The sequence below is a fragment of the Hyla sarda genome, chromosome 2 (genome assembly GCF_029499605.1).
Source record: "Hyla sarda isolate aHylSar1 chromosome 2, aHylSar1.hap1, whole genome shotgun sequence".
NCBI lineage: Eukaryota > Metazoa > Chordata > Amphibia > Anura > Hylidae > Hyla > Hyla sarda.
This window is the reverse complement of record NC_079190.1, coordinates 502,291,744-502,312,055: the sequence shown is the minus strand read 5'-3', so window position 1 is coordinate 502,312,055 and position 20,312 is coordinate 502,291,744. Positions and strand designations below refer to the sequence as shown.

General features: G+C 45.3%; 1 pseudogene; it reads right to left on the bottom strand.

Annotated features, from left to right (window-relative positions):
* Nucleotides 1–7,694: 7,694 nt before the first annotated feature.
* The window catches only part of LOC130357215 (gastrula zinc finger protein XlCGF57.1-like), a 105,823-nt pseudogene continuing 93,205 nt past the window's right edge, over nt 7,695–20,312 (bottom strand).

Below are 20,312 nucleotides of genomic sequence, written 5' to 3'. Positions count from 1 at the left end.
TTACTGAATGTCATTTTGAATACTTTGGGGGGGTGCAGTTTTTATAATGGGGTCTTTTATGGGGTATTTCTAAGATGAAGACCCTTCAAATCACCTTCAAAACTGAACTGGTCCCTGAAAAATAGCGAGTTTGAAAATTTTGGATAAAATTTCAAAATTGCTGTTGAACTTTGAAGCCCTCTGGTGTCTTCCAAAAGTAAAAACTCATACATTTTATGATGCAAACATAAAGTAGACATATTGTATATGTGAACCCCAAATTTTTTTTATTTTGAATATCCATTTTCCTTACAAGCAGAGAGCTTCAAAGTTAGAAAAATGCTAAATTTTTTCATCAAATGTGGGGATTTTTCACCAAGAAAGGATGCAAGTTACCATAAAATTTTACCACTATGTTAAAGTAGAATATGTCACGAACAAACAGTCTCGGAATCAGAAAAATAAGTAAAAGCATTCCAGAGTTATTAATGTTTAAAGTGACAGTGGTCAGATTTGCAAAAAAAACGCTCTGGTCCTTAAGGTGTAAAATGGCTTGGTCCTTAAGGGGTTAAAGACTTATCATTTATAGTGAATTCACTGCGCTGGTTAACACACGTCCAGCCTCACTACAAGACATTTATCCATTAGGTGCCATTATATGGACTGTTCACATTTTCACTATTAATAGGAATTTTAATGTTTTATTTTATTTTTCTTTGTTTCATTATATTTGCTTACATTAATTGTACCACGAGTCCATAGCAAGGGCCCTGCTTGGACTTATTATATAGTTAATAAATATTGTCTTATCTTATATGCGACTAGTCCTGCCTATCTTTATCACACACTATTCTACACACACTGACCATACACCCATTATAATTCTCATTTTATATATCTGTATACATAGAGTGTGTATTTTTATCTCTAATACTCATATTTCCTATCTATCTTACTCATATTTTAGCCAACCCTGCTCCCATTAGTATATACCTTGAGGTCTGCAATCTTTTGTATTTTTCTCCCAGTATCTGAGGAATAGTCGGCTCAGAATGATTTATTGACTGTATAACAGGACATCATTTTTATAATTTCATAATTCAGAATTGAGTTTGAGCCTTAAAACTTCTGACAAAAGTTTATGACACAAATAGGAATGAGACCCAAAATGACTAATAATTAAAGTGTACCTGTCATTTGCAAAACCTTTTCATATAATGTAGATAATTCCATCACATATATATCTGTAATATACATTGGATAACCTCCCTGGCGGTATGATTATGTGTGGAAAAAGGTACCAGAAGCGGCACAATTTTTTGCATTGAAATTTCACATCTCTCTCCCCCCCCCCGTCACATTCTCCTCCCCCTTGTCACATCCCCCCTTGTCACATTCCCCCTTTGTCACATTCTCCCCCCTCCATGTCACATTCCCCTCCCCCTTGTCACATTCCCCACTTGTCACATTCCCCTCCCACCTGTCACATTCCCCCCTTGTCACATTCCCCTCCCCCTGTCACATCCCCTCCTTGTCACATTCTCCCCCTACTTGTCACATTCCCCTCCCACTGTCACATCCCCCCTTGTCACATTCTCCCCCTACTTGTCACATTCCCCTCCCCCTGTCACATCCCACCTGTCACATTCCCCCCTTGTCACATTCCCCTCCCCCTGTCACATCCCCTCCTTGTCACATTCTCCCCCTACTTGTCACATTCCCCTCCCACTGTCACATCCCCCCTTGTCACATTCCCCCCTCCATGTCACATTCCCCTCCCCCCTGTCACATCCCCCCCTTGTCACATTCCCCCCTCCATGTCACATTCCCCTCCCCCTTGTCACATTCCCCCCTTGTCACATTCCCCTCCCCCCTGTCACATCCCCCCCTTGTCACATTCCCCCCTTGTCACATTCCACTCCCCCTGTCACATTCCCCCTTGTCACATTCCCCTCCCCCTGTCACATCCCCCCCATGTCACATTCTCCCCTCTGTCACATTCCCCCCTCTGTCACATCCTTCCACCCCCCCCCCTTTGTCACATTCATCCCCCCCCCTTTGTCACATTCTTCCTCCCCCCCTTTGTCACATTCATCCCCCCCTTTGTCACCCCCCCCCCCCCCCTCCCTTGTCCTGCAGTAACATACACTGGGTTTGCCGGGCAGATTTCAAACCTAGTTTATTTGCTGCAGAACAAGCCCTTTCCCCTTCAGCCAATCACAGGCTTTACACCACTGCGGCCGGTGATTGGCTGAAAAGGGAAAGGTCCTGTAAGATGAATAAAGAAGAGAGCAGGGACCAGAGTGCACGGAGGGGAACGGCATCGGGACTAGGTGAGCAGAAGGTTTTTTTATTTTCCTCCCGGTGACCTTTTACACTTAGCTCAGTGTTTTTCTACCAGGGTGCCTCCAGCTGTTGTGAAACTACTACACCCAGCATGCCCGGACAGCCTTTGGCTTTTCGGGCATGCTGAGAGTTGTAGTTTTGCAACATCTGGAGGCCCCCTGGTTGGGAAACACTGACTTTTAGTATTTTTTCTTTACCTGCTCTGGCCGGCCCCCGCCGCAGGAGCCGACCCGAGCAGATAATCGCATGTTTTGCCGGGGGCCGCATCGCTATATCGCAAAAAGCAAAAATCGCGATGTGATTGCTTTTGCGATATATCGTGCAGCCCTGCCGGCAACTCTGCAATTCTACCCCGAGCGTGACTCAGGGTTACCGCTCCTGGCAGGGAAAATTAACCCCGAGTCACGCTCGGGATAACCGCTAAGGAGATTGAACAATGTGTATATTTAGTCTCTGCAGCTATTGCCTGTGTGTCTGTGAGGAGTCCAAATACAGGAAGTGTGGGAAGGACAGGCAGGGCTCTGTGCAGGCTACTGGCTTGTCAATCATCCTGCTGTGTGAGCCAAGAGCATTTCATAAAGCCTCACTGCACAGAGCCCTGTTTGTCCTTATTATACAGAGCCCTGCTTGTCCTCATTATACAGAGCCCTGCTTGTCCTTATTATACAGAGCCCTGCTTGTCCTCATTATACAGAGCCCTGCTTGCCCTTATTATACAGAGCCCTGCTTGTCCTCATTATACAGAACCCTGCTTGTCCTTATTATACAGAGCCCTGCTTGTCCTCATTATACAGAGCCCAGCTTGTTCTCATTATACAGAGCCCTGCTTGTCCTTATTATTCAGAACCCTGCTTGTCCTTATTATACAGAGCCCTTCTTGTCCTTATTATACAGAGCCCTGCTTGTCCTTATTATACAGAGCCCCGCTTGTCCTTATTATACAGAACCCCGCTTGTCCTTACTATACAGAGCCCCGCTTGTCCTTACTATACAGAGCCCCGCTTGTCCTTACTATACATAGCCCGATTGTCCTTATTATACAGAGCCCCAATTGTCCTTATTATACAGAGCCCCGCTTGTCCTTATTATACAGAGCCCCGCTTGTCCTTATTATACAGAGCCCTGCTTGTCCTTATTATACAGAGCCCTGCCTGTCCTGATTATACAGAGCCCAGCTTGTCCTCATTATACAGAGCCCTGCTTGTCCTTATTATTCAGAACCCTGCTTGTCCTTATTATACAGAGCCCTTCTTGTCCTTATTATACAGAGCCCTGCTTGTCCTTATTATACAGAGCCCCGCTTGTCCTTATTATACAGAACCCCGCTTGTCCTTACTATACAGAGCCCCGCTTGTCCTTACTATACAGAGCCCCGCTTGTCCTTACTATACAGAGCCCCGCTTGTCCTTATTATACAGAGCCCCGATTGTCCTTATTATACAGAGCCCCGCTTGTCCTTATTATACAGAGCCCCGCTTGTCCTCATTATACAGAACCCCGCTTCTCCTTATTATACAGAGCCCCGCTTGTCCTTATTATACAGAGCCCCGCTTGTCCTTATTATACAGAGCCCCGCTTGCCCTTATTATACAGAGCCCCGCTTGTCCTTATTATACAAAGCCCCGCTTGTCCTTATTATACAGAGCCCCGCTTGTCCTTATTATACAAAGCCCTGCTTGTCCTTATTATACAGAGCCCTGCTTGTCCTCATTATACAGAGCCCTGCTTGTCCTCATTATACAAAGCCCTGCTTGTCCTCATTATACAGAGCCCAGCTTGTCCTCATTATACAGAGCCCTGCTTGTCCTCATTATACAGAGCCCTGCTTGTCCTTATTATACAGAGCCCTGCTTGTCCTTATTATACAGAGCCCTGCTGTCCTTATTATACAGAGCCCTGCTTGTGCTCATTATACAGAGCCCTGCTTGTCCTTATTATACAGAGCCCTGCTTGTCCTTATTATACAGAGCCCAGCTTGTCCTTATTATACAGAGCCCTGCTTGTCCTTATTATACAGAGCCCCACTTGCCCTTATTATACAGAGCCCTGCTTGTCCTTATTATACAGAGCCCTGCTTGTCCTTATTATACAGAGCCCTGCTTGTCCTTATTATACAGAGCCCTGCTTGTCCTTACTATACAGAGCCCTGCTTGTCCTCATTATACAAAGCCCTGCTTGTCCTCATTATACAGAGCCCTGCTTGTCCTCATTATACAGAGCCCAGCTTGTCCTCATTATACAGAGCATTGCTTGTCCTCATTATACAGAGCCCTGCTTGTCCTTATTATACAGAGCCCTGCTTGTCCTTATTATACAGAGCCCTGCTGTCCTTATTATACAGAGCCCTGCTTGTGCTCATTATACAGAGCCCTGCTTGTCCTTATTATACAGAGCCCTGCTTGTCCTTATTATACAGAGCCCAGCTTCTCCTTATTATACAGAGCCCTGCTTGTCCTTATTATACAGAGCCCTGCTTGTCCTTATTCTACAGAGCCCTTCTTGTCCTTACTATACAGAGCCCTGCTTTTCCTTACTATACAGAGCCCTGCTTGTCCTTATTATACAGAGCCCTGCTTGTCCTTATTATACAGAGCCCTGCTTGTCCTTATTATACAGATTCCTGCCTGTGCTCATTATACAGAGCCCTGCTTGTCCTTATTATACAGAGCCCTGCTTGTCCTTATTATACAGAGCCCTGTTGTCCTTATTATACAGAGCCCTGCTTGTCCTTATTATACAGAGCCCTGCTTGTGCTTATTATACAGAGCCCTGCTTGTCCTTATTATACAGAGCCCGGCTTGTCCTTAATATACAGTGCTTGTGGACTCTCCTTTCAATATCTAGCCATTGGAATAGCGGAGATACCGTTCGTGTTGTTCTGGTACCCAAAAACCACTCTGGCGTAATGGACATTGGCGGCGTTCCTTGTGCTGTTTTTGCCAGTATATGTTCATGGGCCTTTGTTATAAGATTTTTTCGGATCACTAATCGGTTGTTTCCTGTTATGTGATCATATATCTTACTTAGCCCTGTGCCTTTCCTCCAACACAAAAACACAATGATGGGTCAGTTTGGAGATTAGATTGTGAGCCCCATTGGGGACAAGGACCAAAGGGAGTGATGACAATCTCTGCTTAGTGCTGTGGAATAAGTTGGAGCTGTATGAAAAAAAATATTATTGTAAAGATCTATAGTGACTGCCCCAGTCCGTTATATAGAGAGAAGATACTTTAGGTCCCTGCCTGTGAGTACTACATGTCACCATTATATCTATTAAAGGGGTACTCCAGTGGAAAACTATTTTTTTTTTAAATTACTTCTATTTAAAAATCTTAATCCTTACAGTACTTATCAACTGCTGTACGCTCCAGAGGAAGTTGTGTAGTATTTTCCAGTCTGACCACAGTGCTCTCTGCTGACCCCTCTGTCCTTGTCAGGAACTGTCCAGAGTAGGAGCAAATCCTCATAGCAAACCTATCCTGCTCTGGACAGTTCCTAAAATGGACAGAGGTGTTAGCAGAGAGCACTGTGGTCACAGAAAAAAGAAATTCAAAAAGAAAAGAACTTCCTCTGTAGGATACAACAGCTGATAAGTACTGAAAGGAATAAGATTTTTTAATCAGTACCAGATTCCTGACTCCAACTTTAGAAAATGTATAGATCAGGGTACACACATTTCTGGAGACATGCTGATGGAAGGGAAGCCCTTTACCTTTGAGCAACTTCAACGGGAATATAGGCTGCCTAATGCGGATTTTTACAGGTTATTGGAAGTAAGGCATTTTATAAACTCTGTAAATGGGGCTTTTTCAGACAAAGGAGGATCCCCAGGGGGATCTCCCAAATTTACCAAGCACTGCTTGGAGGGGAGAACCACCTACCATTTTGTGCTAAATGGGAGATGGATTTGGGGAGAACCCTTTCTGCCTCACAGTGGGCTAACTCATTTACGTTAGTCCATTTAGTCCAAACCCAGTTGGATGTGGAAATAGCAGTAATGGTTTTCAGTATCGTAGCCGGGCATTTCTAGTGTCCCTATAATGGTGATCTCCCCCCTGATCTTCAGATTGGGGGTGGAAGGACACAAGTCCCTGCTGGGCAGTAGAGTTACTGAGGCGAGCATGTGATGTGCACACATCCAATGGAATTGTGGTGTCCCGGTACTGAACCTAGGCTCTCCTGCAGTGCTTCCCCCAGATCAAGTGTCTAGTATAAATGCCATGTGTGTTTATTATGTTCTTTTAATGTGGTGGTTCATATGGATAAAATTGTACAAAGTGTATAGATTGTTGGTCATGTGACCTGCAGTCATGTGACATACCCAGAGTTCCAAGGGCACAGGTACCCCAGGCAACCAGCTACCAATAGGCTTTAGTCCAGCCCCCTAGTATATAAGGGGCTGTAGTCTCCAAATTCACTCTCTTGTTCCTGCGCTCCCTTATCTTCTGGATCTAAAGCAAATACAAAGTCCTGTATACTGTAAATTCATCTCATCTAGGCCAAAGCCTAAAGTCCAGCAGCCACTTCTAAACCGTGAGTTACAAATATCTCTGCAAATCAAGTGACTACTACTCAGCTAAAGATATATATTAGTAGCACAGTGGCTTGCTGCATTTTCACAATAACTAGCAAGCCTGTGAGGCTTCCCATGTCCCGGTTGCCTCTGAGGAAACAGCATTATTGTAAAGATTGTTTCCTGCATATTGCAAGTAAAAGTTCCAGTTGCCTTAAAACCCTTGCTGTGGACATTCCTTCATTGCATGCCGTTTTTGGGCTGGTTGTTGGCAGTCCCTATACCGAAACAACCAGATACAGGCGTCACAAACACTAAGGGTTTAACAACATTTTGCCCCCAGGGTTAATACCACCAGACCCTGCTACATCCACTGCAACATCCCGTGGTCACCACATAATTAATAGGACTCGTGCACAGATTGGTCATCTCCATGTCCTATCTGACCATCAGACAGGAGAAGAACATTCCAGAGACACTATAACTTAGAAGACGTCCTGACACATCAGGTCCTACAATGTGCACCGGACACATTTCCTACATTCTGAACATTCTAATGACTTCTCTCCTCAGTCAGCTCTCACATCTTCCACAACACGAGATTACTGGGGAAAACATTTACAGGATACTGCACAGGACTATTGATTCTTCCCTGTGTGAGTTCTCAGATGTTTCACAAACCTTTCCCACATACATAGACTGAGATGATGAACAAGATTTTATTTCATACAAAAATATTCTACACATTCTAAACATGAAAATAACTTCTCCTTTGTCTGAGTTCTTAGATGATCCACAGATTTGATATTTGGTTAACACATTATCCACATACTATATATGGCAATGGCTTCTCTCCTGTGTGACTTCTCAGATGTCCCTCGAGACTTGTTTTATTAGTAAAACACTTTGCATATTCAGGACATTAAAATGGTTTCTCTCCTATGTGAATCATCTGATGTTTAAAAACATGTGATTTCAGCCTAAAATATTTCCACATTCCAAGCATGAACATGGCTTCTCTCCTGTGTGAATTCTCTGATGAATAACAAGATGTGATTTCGTAGGAAAACAGTTACTACATTCCAAGCACAAAAAATGGCTTCTCTCCTCTGTGAGTTCTCATATGTTTTTCAAGATTTTTTTTGTGTGTAAAACACTTCACACATTCCGGACATGAAAATGGTTTCTCTCCCGTGTGACTTCTCATATGATGCAAAAGAGTTGCTTTCTGTGTAAAACACTTCATACATTCCGGACATGAAAATGGCTTCTCTCCTGTGTGAGTTCTCATATGTTGCACAAGACTAAATTTATGACTAAAACACTTCCCACATTCTGGACATGAAAATGGCTTCTCTCCTGTGTGAGTTCTCATATGTTGCACAAGACTAAATTTATGACTAAAACTCTTCACACATTCCGGACAGGAAAATGGCTTCTCTCCTGTGTGAGTTCCAATATGTTTTTCAAGATTTATTTTGTGTGTAAAACACTTCACACATTCCGGACATGAAAATGGCTTCTCTCCCGTGTGACTTCTCATATGATGCAAAAAAATTGGTTTCTGTGTAAAACTCTTCATACATTCCGGACATGAAAATGGCTTCTCTCCTGTGTGAGTTCTCATATGTTTTTCAAGATTTGTTTTGTGTGTAAAACTCTTCATACATTCCGGACATGAAAATGGCTTCTCTCCTGTGTGAGTTCTCATATGTTCCACAAGACTTGATTTATGACTAAAACTCTTCATACATTCCGGACATGAAAATGGCTTCTCCCCTGTGTGAGTTCTCATATGATGCACAAGACTTGATTTTTGACTAAAACTCTTCACACATTCCGGACATGAAAATGGCTTCTATCCTGTGTGAGTTCTCTCATGAATTACAAGATGTGATTTCTTACTAAAATATTTTCCACATTCTGGACACGAAAATGTCTTCTCTCCTGTGTGAGTTCAATGTTAAAATCAATACAATGAGTAAAACACAATACAGTCAACACATGTAGATAACAGGATCACTTATTTCTAGGTACTTACAGAATATAAAGAAAACAAACTTTTCCGATATCTTTCTTACACAAGGGGGAGTGAATCTCAGGCTCCGGGGGGTGAATCTTATGGAGATTTACATTGACCTCACATTCACACCCCCTGAGCTTATGATTCACACCCCTTCTAAACTAAACTTATTGCCCGGTTGGTATTTGGAGGAAATGTGCAGATTTATGGTCAGATAATAAAATCTCTATATCTCAGGACAGGTGACTACATTCAGCCCATTTCCCACACATATACATGTATTTACCAGAAGTGTAGTCTGATACAATTTTATGTCCTGGTAAAAACTCATCTACCTGAAGAAAATGGCCAATACTTGGTCACTAGTTGACTATGTTTGGGCTATTAAAGTGCATAGGGCCATGTCAGTACACACACACACACATACATATATATATATATATATATATATATATATATATATATATATATATATATATATTTCAATTGAAAAGGCAGTGGCACTCCAGATTGGTGAAGAAAATAGATTAATTATTCATCTCTGTGTGAAGCTGCACACAGAGATGAATAAATAATCTCTTTTCTTCACCAATCTGGAGTGCCACTGCCTTTTCAATTGAAGTATCTTAGAGGATCCTAGACCGGGACCCTGGCTAGAGGGCACCCGCCTACAAACTTCAGGAGTGCTGCTTCCTTCCTGTGATCTATGTATACATATATATATATATATATATATATATATATATATATATGTAGGAAATTTGTTCCTCACCTGAAATTTCCTTTTCCTGGAGTCCATAGGCGGCACAACATGGGTTAACTTTCCTTCTAACCCCAGAAACAGAAGAGTTAGTAAGCAGTATGCTAATACAGAAACAAGGTAATTAGGCATAATTAGTAATTAGACAACTCCTAGCTAGGATACAAAAGACCCCACAAAACAGGGAACACTCGTATAGTTTGCAGCAATAAAGAAAATTTATTCAGGGAGGGATAAAGTTGTGCCGCCTATGGACTCCAGGAAAAGGAAAATTCAGGTGAGAAACAAATTTCCTACTTCCTGATCGTCCTACGGCGGCACACCATGGGACTTGTAAAGCAGTCCAGGTAACCAAAGATAACAGGGAGGGAACTAAATACTACCAGCTCCTTGAATCACACTTGTACCAAAAGCTGACCCCTCAGAGGCAGAGATGTCCAGCCGATAGTGCTTCATGAAGGTCGTCGGTGACGCCCAGGTTGCCGCCCGGCAAATTTGGTCTAAAGGAACGTGGAACTTCTCCGCCCAGGAGGTTGCCGTTGAGCGCGTTGAGTGAGCTCTTAGACAAAGAGGTGACGTTGAACCTTCAAACTCGTAGCAACACCGAATCGTGTCTCTGACCCATCTGGCCAAGGAGGCTTTGCTAGCTTTCCTTCCTTTCTTCTCTCCTTGATATAGGACGAAGAAGGCTTCGGATGATCTGAACGAAGAGGTCCTTTCTAGGTACATCAGAACCGCTCTTCTCACATCCAGGAGGTGTAGATCTTCACCATCCTTTTCCAGCAATGCTGGTAGGACCAACTCCTGATTCAGGTTTTGGGCTGATGGAACCTTGGGAAGAAAACCTGGCATTGTTCTGAGGATTACCGCATTGGGTAGGACTCTCAAGTATGGCTCTCTACATGATAAGGCTTGTAGTTCGCCAATCCGCCTGGCTGAGGTGATTGCAATCAAAAAGAGTGTTTTCAGGGAAAGCCATTTCAGGGATGTGGAATGTAGTGGTTCAAACGGATCTCTACACAGTCCTTTTAGGACCAACGGTAAATCCCAAGATGGTAATGGGTGACAATACGGTGGTCGTAATTTCTTCAGAGCCCTGAAGAATCTGGAGACGATGCTGGAGTTTGAGAAAAGACCATTCAGATGGGCATTGATCGCTGTAACCTGCACCTTTAGAGTGTTGGGCTTCAAGCCTTTTTCAAACCCTTCCTGAAGGAAGAGTAAAAGAGTGGTTGTTTTGGAAGGAGTCAGCTGTTTTCCTAGAACACCAACCTGAATAGAGGTGCCATATTCTTGCATAGATTTTAACTGTAGACGGTTTTCTGGAAGCCATCAATGTATCGATCACCCTGGAGGCAAAGCCTTGCTCTTCTAACCCTAGGCGTTCAAATTCCATGCCGTCAGGTCTAGGCTGCCTGGGTCTGGGTGAAGGAGGCCTCCTTGTAGGAGGAGATCTTCTATCGGAGGAAGCTTGAGGAAGTCTCCTTTCGATGTTTCCCAGGCGAGTTGAAACCATGCCCGTTGTGGCCAGAAGGGCATGATCACTATCGCATGGACTTGCTCGTCGAGGATCTTCCTGAGCACCCGAGGAATTAACGGGAGGGGAGGGAAGGCATAGATAAACTTCCCCCTCCAAGTTACCGACAGGCCGTCTACTGTGAAGGGGTGACCCGCTGGAGAGAGAGAGCAGAACTGTGGCAGTTTCTTGTTCTCTTGAGAGGCGAAGACATCCATCGTCGGCGATCCCCATTTCATCACCAACGAACGGAAGACCTTCGGGTTGAGACCCCATTCTCCCGGCAAGATTTTCTTCCTGCTTAGCCAATCTGCCCTGGAGTTCTGTACACCTCTTATGTGGACTGCTGAGATGGTGAGCAGATTCTTCTCTGCCCAGCTCATCATTCGTGCACATAACTTCTTAAGTTCTCTGCTTCTGGTGCCACCTTGCTTGTTTATATAGAAAACAGTTGGAAGATTGTCTGTCTGAACTTGCACATGATGGTTCTTCAGGGTGTCTCTGAAGTGTTTCAGTGCCAGGAAGACTGCTTTCATCTCCTTAAAATTGGAGGATTTCGCTGCTTCTTCCCTTTTCCAGACTCTTTGCACCCACAGGCTTCTGACATGGGCACCCCAACCGTAGGTGGAGGCATCCGTAGTGAGGACTATCGGTTGGGGACATATCAGACTCCTGCCCTGGAGGAAACGCAGAGGATTCAGCCACCACAGAAGATCTTTCTTGAGTCTCCTCGGAAGATGAATAGTAGAATCCAGGGACGATTGAGACTTGTCCCACCTGGACAGGATGTGTGACTGGAGACTCCTGATGTGTGACTTCGCCCACAAGACAGCCTCTATTGATGATGTTAAGAGACCCAGTATCTTCATGGCATGGCGTGGCATATCACTACCTGAAGATGGCTGATGAGGAGTTGTTTTTTCGACCGGGCTTTGATAAGCCAGTCGTCCAGGTACGGTGTCACATGAATGCCCAATAGTCTCAGATGGGCTACCAGGACCACGACGACTTTCGTGAAGACTCTGGGTGCTGACGTTATCCCGAAGGGAATACAAGTAAATTGAAGGTGTCTGACATGACCTTGACTCTTCACTGCTATGCGAAGAAACCTGCGGTGAGATGGTCGGACTGGAATATGCAGATATGCATCCTGGAGGTCCAGTGATGCCATATAGTCCCCTTTCTGGATGTCTAGGACAGCCGACTTTATCGATTCCATTTTGAACCGCTTCTTCACAAAGAATTTGTTGAGATCTGACAAGTCTATGACTAACCTCCAATCGCCGCTGGACTTGGGTACCGCAAAGATGGGGGAGTAGAACCCCTTCCCTTGCTCGGCTACTGGAACTTCTTCTAAGGCTCTTTTGAGAAGAAATTGATGAATTAAATCCAAGACTATTGGAGAAGCTCGATTCACCATGTACTTGTCTGGAGGGATTGACCGGAGTTCTAGAGTATATCCGTTTTCCACTGTATCTGACACCCAGGCATCTGAGGAGGTTTGGGACCAGATATTCACAAAGGCTTGAAGTCTGCCTCCCACTGGGTGCAACTGAATCCTGGCGTCATTGTTCCTTGTCTTTCCGCAGAAATGGCTTCTTCTTTGAAGCTGCGGACTCCTGCTTCTTGGGGTACTGACGTCTTGCACCGGTCTGACGAAAATTCCCCCTTTTCCTGTATGGACTCGAGTATCGACTCCTTCTACCTGAATTACCATATTTATCAGATCTTTTATCTTCATATGGAAAATATTCTCCCTTGTCTTTTCTCAGGGATTTTAATATGCCCTTTAATTGAGGACCAAATAAAGAGGAAGGGTGAAAAGGAAGCTTCACAAAGCTGTTTTTGGAAGATATATCTCCCCCCCCCAGTTCTTGATCCACAGTGCTCTTCTTGTCGCGTTGGACAACGCTAAGGTCCTAGAAGAAAACTTCATGACGTCCAGCGGGGCGTCACATAGAAACTCTGTTGCAGACTTGATCAGTGGGAAGCTTTTTAGGAGGTCCTTTCGGGACACCCCATCTTTAATATCCCGGGCCAGATCTGACACCCAGATCCGTAGAGCTCTAGCGACTGGTAGTGATGACGCTGCTACCTTAGCTGCTGCGGCTACTGATCCATACGATTTCTTGCAAAGGAGGTCTGCCTTCCTCTCCATTGGGTCCGACAGTAAGGTCGATTCTTCGGACGGAAAGATGGCTTTCTTTGTCAAGCGGGCTGCTGCTAGGTCCACTTTGGGTGGATTTTCCCACTCTTCATAAGTCGCTGGAGAGAGTCTATAGGTGGAGCGTAGTCTTGAACCAGGATCAGTATATTTTTCTGGTTTTGACCAGTCCTTCCGAAACCAGTCTTTAATAATGGGGTGTGATGGTAGCAACCTATCGTTAGATGGCGGAAAATAATATAGCTGGTCTCTCTGTAATTTTTGAGAGACATCCTCACTGCTCTCAAGGACCTCTTTGGTCGCCGCTATCAGTGTGTGCACCTTATCCTTATCCAACAGGTAAAGGTCTTCTGGAATCTCAACCTCCTTAACTTCTACCAGCTCAGAGCTGCTTGAATCATTGGAGTCAGATGATGAGGATAAGGAGGGAGACGGCTGCTTATGAGATGTTTTGTGCTTTTTTACACCCATAGATGCCTTTACTTCGGAAAAGGTGGAGAACAACTCTGTTCTAAACCATCCCAGAAAGGCTTTAGGATCCACTGGGGCTGAAGTGTGCGGGGGTGTGGCGCATAATGAACAGATGTCATACTGCCACTCATCAGGTAAGGACTGCTTGCACTTTGTACATTCCCTATGGCAGGATTTTCTGGATCTTTTCCTCCTAGATTGGGACATCTAAGGGAGAAAAAAACTTTTATTAGACTAAGAAGAAAAGTATAGGTACTCAGGGAGCTTTTGGACAAGCTTTGGAATACTCCTTATCTCTGCCAACTGAGAAGTCTGCTGCTTAGGCTAAGCGCAGCTTCCCAGTGGTAGGGTAGCGCTTTTATGCGCAGAAGGGACCGCACATGCGCCGTGCGCACCGCCGCCGCGAGCTGCGCACTGACAGCCTATCGCAATTGCAGCCGGAAGTTCCCCTGCGCGCGCACGTCCCACATAGAAAACCTAGCAGGGAAGACACGTGGGACGCGCTGTGCAATGCCGGCATGAACTTTCAACAGGTGAGCATGACGGCACTTACTTACGAATCACCGGGTGACCGGAGACCACAAACTCACCCCCACCAGCAGTTGACAGCCCTGGAACATCTAGCATGAAGGAGGCAGGTACCGAAGGAGGGGGGAGATAGTCGGAGAACTAGGGGAGCCCCCAGTACGCGACCTTATTTCACCCCAGGGACCCCAGAAGCCTGAGGGTTTGGGGCCTTGCTTCTGTAGGCTCTTCTGTCTTCTTTCAGAAGAAAATTAAATACGAGTTTTCCCTGTTTTGTGGGGTCTTTTGTATCCTAGCTAGGAGTTGTCTAATTACTAATTATGCCTAATTTCCTTGTTTCTGTATTAGCATACTGCTTACTAACTCTTCTGTTTCTGGGGTTAGAAGGAAAGTTAACCCATGGTGTGCCGCCGTAGGACGATCAGGAAATATATATATATATATATATATATATATATATATATATATAAACGAAAGGCAACCGCACTCCCATAAGATGCAAAAAAGGTTAGGTCTTTATTCACACAAGCATGAAGGTGGCGACGTTTCAGCTAGCTCACCCAGCCATTATCAAGCCTGGCTTGATAATGGCTGGGTGAGCTAGCCGAAACGTCGCCACCTTCACGCTTGTGTGAATAAAGACCTAACCTTTTTTGCATCTTATGGGAGTGCGGTTGCCTTTCGTTTATTACTTGGGGAGATTCGTGACCGGGATCTGCAGCAACTGAACGCACCCAAACACCATTGCACCTACCCTGCGAGTGCTGCTCTCTTGGACTTTTTTCTATATATATATATATATATATATTGCCATCTGAATTTGATAAGATACCAATGTATACAAGTTATATAAGGGCAAATCATGAAGTGAACAAGTCCTTACACACCCAGCACCCACCATGTATAGAGAAGACTCAGCTCCTAAGTCCGCTCCATGCACCTTAATACCACCATATCATTATAGTACATGATGGGGTAGAAAGGGTTTAATACCCCTCACTGTTTCTTATAGTCAGTTATCAACACATATTTTCCCATATTTTTAAACCCTTTCTATCTCACAGACTCAAAGACAACTAGAACGGCCCTGCTCATTGAATGGGATCAGATTGGATTGACAGGACCGATCCCTCATGCACCAATACTGATGTGTGTGATAAGGTTATTGTCACTGAGATACCTCAGGATAGAACCTCTTAGAAAACCTTCAAAGATTTTACCCAGAAGAGAGGTTACACCTAAAGGCCTATAGTGTCCAGACTTATATGTTTGATCCCCTCTTGAATACTAACATCATATTAGATACTTACAAGTCACATGGAACAGATTCTATATAAGAACAAGAAGATCCAGCAGAGATATAGGATGAAAACCAAGATTCATTATTCCATTACATTAAAATGACAGAACACAGGTCAGGGAGATAAAGTGACGCATTTCAGGTGTTCATATCGCCCTTAGTCATACTAAAAACTATCTGTCCGCAGCCATGTATATATAAAGATCACATGATCTCCTACCAATAGGATTGGAAAGCATGTTTACCCTTCACATACATGATCATAACAGAGGAAACATGTAAACATGTAAGGTACTACAGCAACCAGCAAGCTGAGCAAAAAAAGCCAAGATAACAATAAAAAGAGACCAAAATGTTTACTTATACAATTATAATGCTATAATACTTTCCTCTCTGATGATCATGTATGTGAAGTGTAAACATGCTTTCCAATCCTATTGGTAGGAGGTCATGTGATCTTTATATACACATGGCTGCAGCCAGATAGTTTTTAGCATGACTAAGGGCGATCTGAACATCTGAAACGTGTCACTTTATCTCCCTGACCTATGTTCTTCCCTGCATCCACTCCCTGTCTATGATGAGCGCTATCAATACAATATATATCTCCACCACTAAAAAGCAGGAAGAAATATCTTAAGGAACCTCAGTCTGCAATTTATAATGACAGAATAAAACATAAGATGTATGAAAGGCTCTTACCATTCTCTGATATGGGGTTTTCTAGTCCACTCATTGTTCCTCCAGAACTTTCCTGCAAAGATTCCATATTATAGACCTGAGGAAAAAAACATAAAGGAACCTTAGTTTATCTTCTATCCAGGTGAGCGTTACATCCCCCCTAGAAGGTATGAACCAATCTGCACAAGGATCTCCTCAAGTGGTGATCACATAGGATCAACAATCATCCTAGTCTCTTTTCTACAATTATTGTGGGGTTCAGTGATGGCCGCAGACAGGGCCAGACTGGGACTAAAAAGCCGCCCTGGACACAACCCTACCAGCCCACACACAATATACACACGGCATAAACAACAAATATGAAACAATTACAATATCTTATAATTCCTTCTACTTCCAGTCACCTCAGAGATGTTCTAGTCACCATACATGGACCCTCCACACACTCAGGTCTCTATCTCCAGTCAGTGTCTCCAGTGTCCCAAGTATATTCTCCTGGTAAGTTCTCCCATATGAGCCATGCTGGGGTCTTTTATACCCTTTTCACCATCAGATTGGCCTCCCCTCCCCCACCTACAATATGTAAAGTAAGAATGATGGAGTCAGAACCTGTCCAACCAGTTTTAGCATTCTATGGCCTCCTGGGATCAGCCTTCATTTACACATTGTATTGCAGGGTGGAGACATATTGGCCACACCCCTATTTACATCTGTAAGAGACAACGGGGATACTCCGAGACCTTTTCATATGATAATTAGGGGAAACAATCAGGATTTATACTCCTGATGAGGAACATGGCCCCATAGGTCCCACCCAACTTAACTCTAAAATAAATACGCAACTGAGCTGGTGGATAAAATCATCTAAAATGTTTTACTAAAGGTTAAATAAATTATAATTTAATCAAAAATTATTATTCACCAAGAATAAATAGCGACATAATTCTCACCAAAATACCAGATACTTAAAGGGTTACTCCGGTGGAAAACACATTTTTTTTAATCAGCTGGTGCCACAAAGTTAACAGTAGAAGAAAATGTAGATAAACCAGCTTCCTAGAACTTCAATTCTTTATTGAATACATTTTAATGGAATAAATAAAGAATTGAAGTTCTAGGAATCTGGTTTATCTACATTTTCTTCTACTGTTCCTGTCTGGGATCCGGCCCCACTTCTCTCCGTGCTTCCTTGGAAGGATCCTCGAGGATCAGATGATTGATTGCAACACATGGTGAGCTGACTCCTTGCTTTTTTACTTCTGCCACAAAGTTAAACAGATTTATAAATTATTTCTATTTAAAAATCTTAATCCTTCCAGTACTTATCAACTGCAATATACTACAGAGGAAGTTGTATTTCTTTCCGGAGTTCTTTTCAGTCTTACCACAGTGCTCTCTGCTGACACCTCTGTCCATAACACGAACTGTCCAGAGCAGGAGAGATTTTCTATAGGGATTTGCTTATACTCTGGACAGTTCCAGACATGGACAGAGGTGTCAGCAGAGAGCACTTCCTGTGGAGCACAGCAGCTGTTGGGTGTGTCTCACTACCAGAGTTGTCCAGAGGGAGAGGAGAGAAGGAGTTTTTTCCAGCAACCTTTTCCCCAGGAGGGTGGCAGACTCCTGGGAAGAGGCTCCTGCTATGGACCCACGGCCTTCCACCTCCCGTACTAGGCCGGCGGGGGGTGGGAGTAAGAGAGTTACGGCCTATTCCCAGGACAGGGTCAGAAGATCCAGCAGGCTCCACAGTAATGTGGAGCCCACTCCCCCGTCCATCGCTGGGAAACCGCAAGGTATACGGTAGGAAGATAACTGTTGTGTCTTCATGGACTGTTTCTAATGTTATGGAACCCCAGCAATGGGGGGTGAAGGGACCCATAGAGTCGCTTGCCACGTTTGGATCCCGCATGCAGGCAAAGCTGGTGGAATACGAACAGCTGGGAAAGAAGCTGAAAGTGTTAAGGGAGGATCTGAAGTTTGCCCGCTACCAGACAGATAACTCTGCCAAGGCTATGAGGGCTAAGTTTGCTGCTAGAGTGTGCGAGCTGAAGGCAGAGGAGCAGGAGGTGGTGAGAGCCTGAATGCAGATCATAGAGGGAGCGGGCATGTTTAAAGAAAAATTAAAAAACGAGGACCGCTATAAAATCATGTGGACCCCTGTGAAGGAGGAAGAGGATAGCCAGGGGGAGGAAGAACACCTGTGTGATACAGAGGAGAAGATGGAGGAAGGTGGTGAGGGAGATGGCGGCAGTGAGGGTGATGAGAGTGAGGGGGATGTGTGTGATACCTCGTGTACCCCTAAGACCTCTGTCACCCCAAGTGCAGAATATATTAACCCTGCCCAAGTCGCCTTACCAACCACCTCAGAGGAAAGCGACAGTAGTGATGGCGGTGACAGCGTCCCAGTAGGTGGGGGGCTCCTGCGGGCCATAGTGATGCAGGAGTCACCCACCCGTCTGGAAAATTTCAGTTTTGGCCAGGACCTGGGCCCTGAGGAGAGCCAGAAGAAGAAAAAGAACAGGAAGAAGAAAAAGGCTGAGGAGCAAGTCATGTTTGTTTTCTCCCTTATCCAGCAGTCTGGGCCACCTGAGAAGTTGTTTCAGACTGCTGGGCCCCCCACCCTGCCAGATCTCGTTTCTGCTGTGGAACGGGACCAGCACGGGGGGTACAGTGCTGCATCCAACATGGCCGTGGGTGCTACAGTCACACATCCTGCTGGTAGGGAAGAGCAGGATGGGTTAATGGTGGGTGTCCCTGGCGTTGTTATCAGCTCTGCAGGGCACTCCCCTGAGAGGGGGGGGGGGAGTGTCCGGGCACCGGGACCCGCTGCTGAGCCCGTGCAGTCAGGCGCAGTGTGTGGCGTGGACACTGTAGGGATTTCCCCTGTGAGGGAGGGGGGTCCCTGCAAGTCAGTGGCAGGTGGAGGGGCAGAGGTGCGCTTGGAGGGGCAGCCTCGGCCTCGGGATGTGACGTCTGCGGTGACATCTCCTATGGAGGAGGAATCAGCATCGCCGACAGAGATCCAGCTAAAGCACGTCCTGGCCAGCCCAGAGGTAGTGGGTGAAGCAGCGGCTGATCCCAAAAACACTTCTAATAAAACCAAAAGCAATGTCATTACAAGGTGTGTGAATGATGGGAATAGTAGTGCTGTGGATGAGAGGGGTGTATGTGGGAGTGATGGTGGAGTGTATGGGAGGAGTGGTAATGGAGTGAATGGAAGGAGTGGTAGTGGTGCAGATGGGAGTAGTGGTAGTGGAGTGATTGGGTGGGTTGGCAGTGGTGCAGATGGGAGGAGTGGTAGTGGAGTGAGTGGGAGTGGTGGTGGTGGATTGAATGGGAGGAGTGGTGGTGGTGCAGATGGGAGGAGTGGTAGTGGAGTGAATGGGCGGGGTGGTAGTGGAATGAGTGGGAGTGGTGCAGATGGGAGGAGTGATAGTGGAGTGAATGAGAGGAGTAGTAGTGGTGTGGATAATAGTGACATTTGTGGCAGTGCAGGTGGTTTAGGCGGGGCCTTAGGGACAGGGTCTGGTCCGGCTGCCCCCTCGGTCGCCAGGAGTTATGCAAGAGTGGCGGCCGGGGGTTCAGTGGGATCTTTACCTCCTGGATCTGATGACGGTCAGTTGCAACGGCACCTTCTGGAGGCACTAAAGAGAGGAGAAAGGACGCTCCAGGTAGAGGGAAAGGAGATGGACCTATCTTTCTGGGTGGAGAGACATGGTCTGGGATCATTCCGACAGAGAAATGGGGAGACCATATGGTCCCTCCAGACACCCGGGCAGGAGGTAGGTTGCAGGAATGTGGCCCGTCTGGTCTGGAAAGGCGAAGATGCGTGCCCCCAAAGGGGCAAGGTGGTGGAGCTTCTCTTCCAGATGGGTTTCAGGGCTAGGGACATCTTTGCCCTGATCCACCCTTTGGGCTCCTCTGAGTTTGACGTCAGCTTTGTTAGGCCGGAGGGACTAGATCTCTTCTGGTCTAATTATGAGCTGGTGAAAAACAAGCCCCGATGGCGAGATTTCGCTGTAAAAGCGGTATCT